We start from the raw sequence: 6,335 nt of genomic DNA, 5'->3' as shown, positions 1-6,335 counted from the left end.
ACCATTGGTCCAAACCATCCACAGACCTCACGCCCCTAACACAGAGTAGAGGCTGTGACAGCCCTTACCTCACTATGTTAGGTTACACAAAGCAGTGAGGAAGCCCTCTGCTGTGTAACCTAACTAGCTGTCAAAACTCAGATGCACCGCAGCCCGTAATTAACAGGCAGCGCTCCATATATGAGAGGTTACACAGCGGGGAGGCTTTCCCTGCTGTGTAACCTGTTACAAGCCCATGTGAATGGAGAAAAAGATGTCAGCTTCAAACTTGAAGCTGACAGCTTTTTCCTCCATAATACTACGGTAGGTGAGGCTCTGCCACACCTGTCTCCCCTGCCTGCGCTCCCTGCCCGAAATGTGTATAGGCGCCTCAGGAAAACTATTAATCACAGTCTAGAAATAATCAGATTCACCCAATTTGCACCAAACAGATTCACTAATCTCTAATAAGTTTTTTTTTTGAGAGATGATTTCGCATACAAACAGAATTCCAAATACTGCAAAGTAGTGTTTGATTTGACGTTGGGAACGCTGCTTTAATTGGTTAAAGTTTCTTATGTTTTCACACTCCTTAACAGATTTACACTGGGCCATATTTATATAAAAAACGAAGGATCAGTGAAAATTGATGAGTAGCAAACATCAGCATCATCATTATTGCTTATTACACTCACAAATTAACTTTTACAAGTCAGGACTTGAGTTTAAAGAGGCCCTGTCATCAACGTACAAATTTCCTGCTCACGTATTCCAAATGCTTACTTGCAGTGTTTTTCCTTCTCATTGATGCTTTTTGTTCACTTGCAATGTGTCTTTGAACTTGCTAAAAAAGTTGACTGCTACAGGTAGATTCAACTCCCTAGCACAGCCCCATCCCTCCTTGCCCACCATAGCCCTCTCCTCTTCTGGAAATGTCTTGTAGTGCTGGCCCAGCTCCTCCACTCCTCTCTTCATCTCCCTACATAACTTTTTACGTAGCTGCTGAGGGATTAGTGAAGGGGAATACAATAAAGTGTCACTTGAGTGACAGCCCTGAGCCTGATGGGGCTGCTAACAATACATCCAAGCATTTCCTTAGGGCTTTCAGATGTCTACACAAGGGAGGGTTTTACAGGTAAATAACATGCATTAAATACCATGAATGCATGTATAATCTTATGGGAAGACTTTTATTGAAATGAATGGCTTGGTGACAGGGTCTCTTTAAAGTCAAACTGTCCTCTTTGTTCCAAACGACCTCTCACTCCTCCTTATCACATGGAAACACAAGCATGTATCTTAACATGATTTGCAGGTGACTGTGCTAGTTTTCAGCTGTGCTTGTGCGCAGTCTGATACCTTAGCTAGTGGGTTGAGCAGTACTGTGCGGGCAACTGATCCATAAGATTTAATAGGTTGCCCTAAATCCCTTAAGCTATTAAAGTACGGTGCAGACAACCCATTTTAGCCAACACAGCTTTGAGGCCTGTGCAGTACTGCTCAATATGCTGGCTAAGATTCCAGTGTAAACACTGTTATAAAGCCACCCAATAACCTAGAAATCTCACTAAGGTCGAAACTTAGGTATGCTATTTACTTTTGCGAGGGGAGAAAAGGGTAAGGTGTTGTATTCAGAGCAAGGTGGTCTGTAATTTCAGTTCCACATTGATCCCCCAAAAACCTTCTGATCTGGTGACCCTACCAGGAGGACCACATGCCCCAATCTACATAGCTCTCTGGATCACAGAGACCCTCAACCTCCTCTAGACACAACAAGAAAGCGATCCCTCTCATATGACAATTAAGCAGGTATTAACCAATTTAATTTCTAGTGTAGAACAAGATTTAAGCAGAAAATCAAATCTGCAACTACCTCAAAACAGCCCTATTACTTATAAACAAGCAGTACTATCTTGGTATGAGTGTAAGTCCATGTCCCCATAGGCAGGGCTCTCTTTAATATTAAGTGTGCCCTGGGCAAGATTTTGCTTATGGGCCCCCACAACCCGCCTACCTCCATCACATGACAACCCCCCACACTTCCTGACCCAGACCCCCGTATCCACCTACATCACCTTCCCCTGAAAATAAAAGATAAAATCAATATACAGTATGTATATGTGTATATAGATATATAGATAATATGTATATAAAGTTCAATGCACTAATGCAATAGACTCAGGACTCAGCAACACAATAGACTCAGGACTCTGCCACACAATAAACTCAGGACTCTGCCACACAATAAACTCAGGACTCTGAAAGGCAATGGACTCAGGACTCTGCCACACAATAAACTCAGGACTCTGCCACACAATAAACTCAGGACTCTGCAACGCTATGGACTCAGGACTCTGCACCGCAATAAACTCAGTATTCTGCACCGCAATGGACTCCGGACTCTGCACCGCAATGGACTCAGTACTCTGCACCGCAATGGACTCAGGACTCTGCACCGCAATGGACTCAGGACTCTGCACCACAATAAACTCAGAACTCTGCAATGCAATGGACTCAGCACTCTGCAACGCAATGGACTCAGTACTCTGCAACGCAATGGACTCAGCACTCTGCACCGCAATGGACTCAGGACTCTGCATCATAACAAACTCAGGACTCTGCAACACAATAAACTCAGGACTCTGCCACACAAAAATTTCAGGACTCTGAAAAACAATGGACTCAGGACTCTGCCCCACAATAGACTCAGGATTCTGCACCGCAATGGACTCAGGACTCTGCAGTGCAATGGACTCGGGACTCTGCACCGCAACGGACTCAAAACTCTGCACCGCAATAAACTCAGGCCTCTGCAACGCAAACACAGGACTCTGCAACACAATAAACTCAGGACTCTGCCACACAAAAATTTCAGGACTCTGAAAAACAATGGACTCAGGACTCTGCCCCACAATAGACTCAGGATTCTGCACCGCAATGGACTCAGGACTCTGCAGTGCAATGGACTCGGGACTCTGCACCGCAACGGACTCAAAACTCTGCACCGCAATAAACTCAGGCCTCTGCAACGCAAACACAGGACTCTGCAACACAATAAACTCAGGACTCTGCCACACAATAAACTCAGGACTCTGCCACACAATAAACACAGGACTCTGCAACGTAATGGACTCAGGACTCTGCACCACAATAAACTCAGTATTCTGCACCGCAATGGACTCCGGACTCTGCACCGCAATGGACTCAGGACTCTGCACCGCAATGGACTCAGGACTCTGCACCGCAATGGACTCAGGACTCTGCACCGCAATGGACTCAGGACTCTGCACGCAATGGACCCAGGACTCTGCACCGCAATGGACTCAGGACTCTGCACCGCAATGGACTCAGGACTCTGCACCGCAATGGACTCAGGACTCTGCACCGCAATGGACTCAGGACTCTGCACCGCAATGGACTCAGGACTCTGCACCGCAATGGACTCAGGACTCTGCACCGCAATGGACTCAGGACTCTGCACCGCAATGGACTCAGGACTCTGCACCGCAATGGACTCAGGACTCTGCACCGCAATGGACTCAGGACTCTGCACCGCAATGGACTCAGGACTCTGCACCGCAATGGACTCAGGACTCTGCACCGCAATGGACTCAGGACTCTGCACCGCAATGGACTCAGGACTCTGCACCGCAATGGACTCAGGACTCTGCACCGCAATGGACTCAGGACTCTGCACCGCAATGGACTCAGGACTCTGCACCGCAATGGACTCAGGACTCTGCACCGCAATGGACTCAGGACTCTGCACCGCAATGGACTCAGCACTCTGCACCGCAATGGACTCAGCACTCTGCACCGCAATGGACTCATCACTCTGCACCGCAATGGACTCAGAATTCTGCACCGCAATGGACTCAGAATTCTGCACCGCAATGGACTCAGAATTCTGCACCGCAATGGACTCAGAATTCTGCACCGCAATGGACTCAGAATTCTGCACCGCAATTGACTCAAAATTCTGCACCGCAATGGACTCAGGATTATGCCATGCATTGTACACAGGACTCTGCAATGCAATGGACTCTACAATATAAATTTTTGACTCATATGTCCATATTATAGGTAGAATGCATATGTTGAAAATGTAATGCACTATGCCACAAGTGTTCAGTTACATATAATGTAAATTCAATTACTAATTTAAGCATATACTGGTACATTTGTCCTGAACGTCTTGTTAAATCATACAATATGATTTAAATTAAAAGTCTTATTGTATGATTTATCAAGTAGTAGACATGTGCGATTCGGTTCGTTCCGAAATTCGTTTCGGACGAATTTTCGGAAATTCGGAGATTCGGATGCATCCGAATTTCCGAATTACAGCTAAGACGAATGCAAACGAATCCGAAATTCCCGATTTCCCGAAATTCGTTATTGGACGAATTTCGTTGCAGCAAAATGACATTAGGGGGAAAAAATGACAACATTTTACCTCTACAACACATCTATACTTAAAGTACAGAGGCTATAGAGTAGTGGTTAAAGGACAGGCTTGTCATTGCTTAGGTCCCAGGTTCAAATCCAGGGCAAGTTGAGTAATGTGTAAAGTTTTTTTTTTTTTCCCTTTTTTGTTCCCCTAATGTCATTTTGACGCAACGAAATTCGTTATTGGACGAATTCTGTTGCAGCAAAATGATTTTTTTAAATTTTTTACAGTCTGCAGAGGATGAAAAAAAAAAAGCGTGAGGTTTCCCCCCAATTCATAGCAGACCCTCTAGGTCTGGTAGGAATGTTTAATGCAGATGCAATACAGATTTTGCTAATATAACCACATACTGGTATATTTGTTCTGCGCTACTTGATAAATCATACAGTAATAATCTATTTGTATGATTTACATGTAGCCAAATCATGGATATATTAGTAAAATATGTTTTGCAATTACACTGCATATCACTGCATATCACTGGACACTTGCTGCAAGGTATACTGAATACACCCTGCAGCAAGTGTTTAGTGATATGCAGTGTAAATGCAATACAGTCCAGATTCTTCCTGGTCCAGTTCTGCTCCCAGTCCCAGCATGTGTGCAAGTGCTAAAATGTACTGTCCATGAACAGCTAAAGACAGATATGTGCAAATAAGGATAATAAACTATTTGTTTAAAAAAAAATCAGATTTACCCATCTTACGTTGCCCTGTGCCTGGCTGTGCCCTTCCCCTCCTTCTCCTCTGTGCCTGATGTATGTGACAGGTTTCAGGGGAGGGGATTGCAGCAGGGGACACACACACTGACAGCCTGTCACTATACACAAGCTGGCTGCTACTGGGAATGGATAGCGGGTCTGTCTCCCCACCGGCTCTTTTTGTGCCTGTCGCTGGGAGTAAAGGGACAGCTGTTGTGGGCCCCTGTAAATTATGGGGCCCGGGACAGCTGCCCCTTTTGCACTGTAGACCGTAGTAAAGACGGCCTTGCCTACAGGCGCAGAATGTAAAAGGAAAGTTTGTGAAAGAATTTAGCCGCTTGGTAAGTGCATAAGGATTGAACATAGTGAAAGGTGAAAAAAAACACAACTGTGATCATGTCCTCTCCGTTCTCTAGGGGCTTTCCCAGCCCATGAGACACATTTCCAGGTTTTATGGCTATTTCGTCTAGCATGACTATAATGTTTTTACACTGTGAGTTTACACATGACTTATTTTGTCAGCATAACATTTATTGTCATGTAATGCGCAAAATAGAAATTGAGCAATGGCAGAGCCCAGGAAGCAGATGGGAAAGCGAAACACAGTGTGATACACTGTACAATAAATGTTGATTACATACAGTCATACTAGAATTTCTCCATCTGCCTCAATCTCCACATTACTGTTTCTTCTGCAGTGCTCCCTCCATGGGGAGCCCAACAGCTATTACTGAACTGCTCATAATGAGCTTGTAAATCTCTAGGGGTAAAGTGATGATTGCACAGTTGTGTATGATGTAACCTACAGTCAAGTTTCAACCCACAATGATACTCAGTAATAACTTTACTCAGTTTGCTTGCAAGTCATTTTCAAACCTATGATTTTGTTGGACTTTATGTGCTATGGAAATTGTAGAGACCAGGAGTATGGTGTGTGCCGTGGCCAATGTGGGGGCCAGCTAGATGATACGTGTTGTGGAGAAAGTAGGAACTATTTAGACTGTGGCATAGATGTTGCAAGAGGACCATCTATTCCTCTAAAATTACAAGTGATGTTAAAGTCAAAAGGGTTTTAAGCCATTTCAAATGTCAAATGCGGATTAAGTCACTTACAATGGATGTTGCTCCTTGCTGTTTAAAAATGTTAGTTTCCTGCATAATGTACTGGTCCCTGAAGTACCTTGCATGGTCCTATGGAGCCCCCTT

Source organism: Nanorana parkeri, unplaced genomic scaffold, assembly GCF_000935625.1.
Source record: "Nanorana parkeri isolate BGI_ZX_2015 unplaced genomic scaffold, ASM93562v1 scaffold3157, whole genome shotgun sequence".
In the NCBI taxonomy this organism is placed as follows: domain Eukaryota; kingdom Metazoa; phylum Chordata; class Amphibia; order Anura; family Dicroglossidae; genus Nanorana; species Nanorana parkeri.
This window is presented reverse-complemented; position numbering follows the sequence as displayed.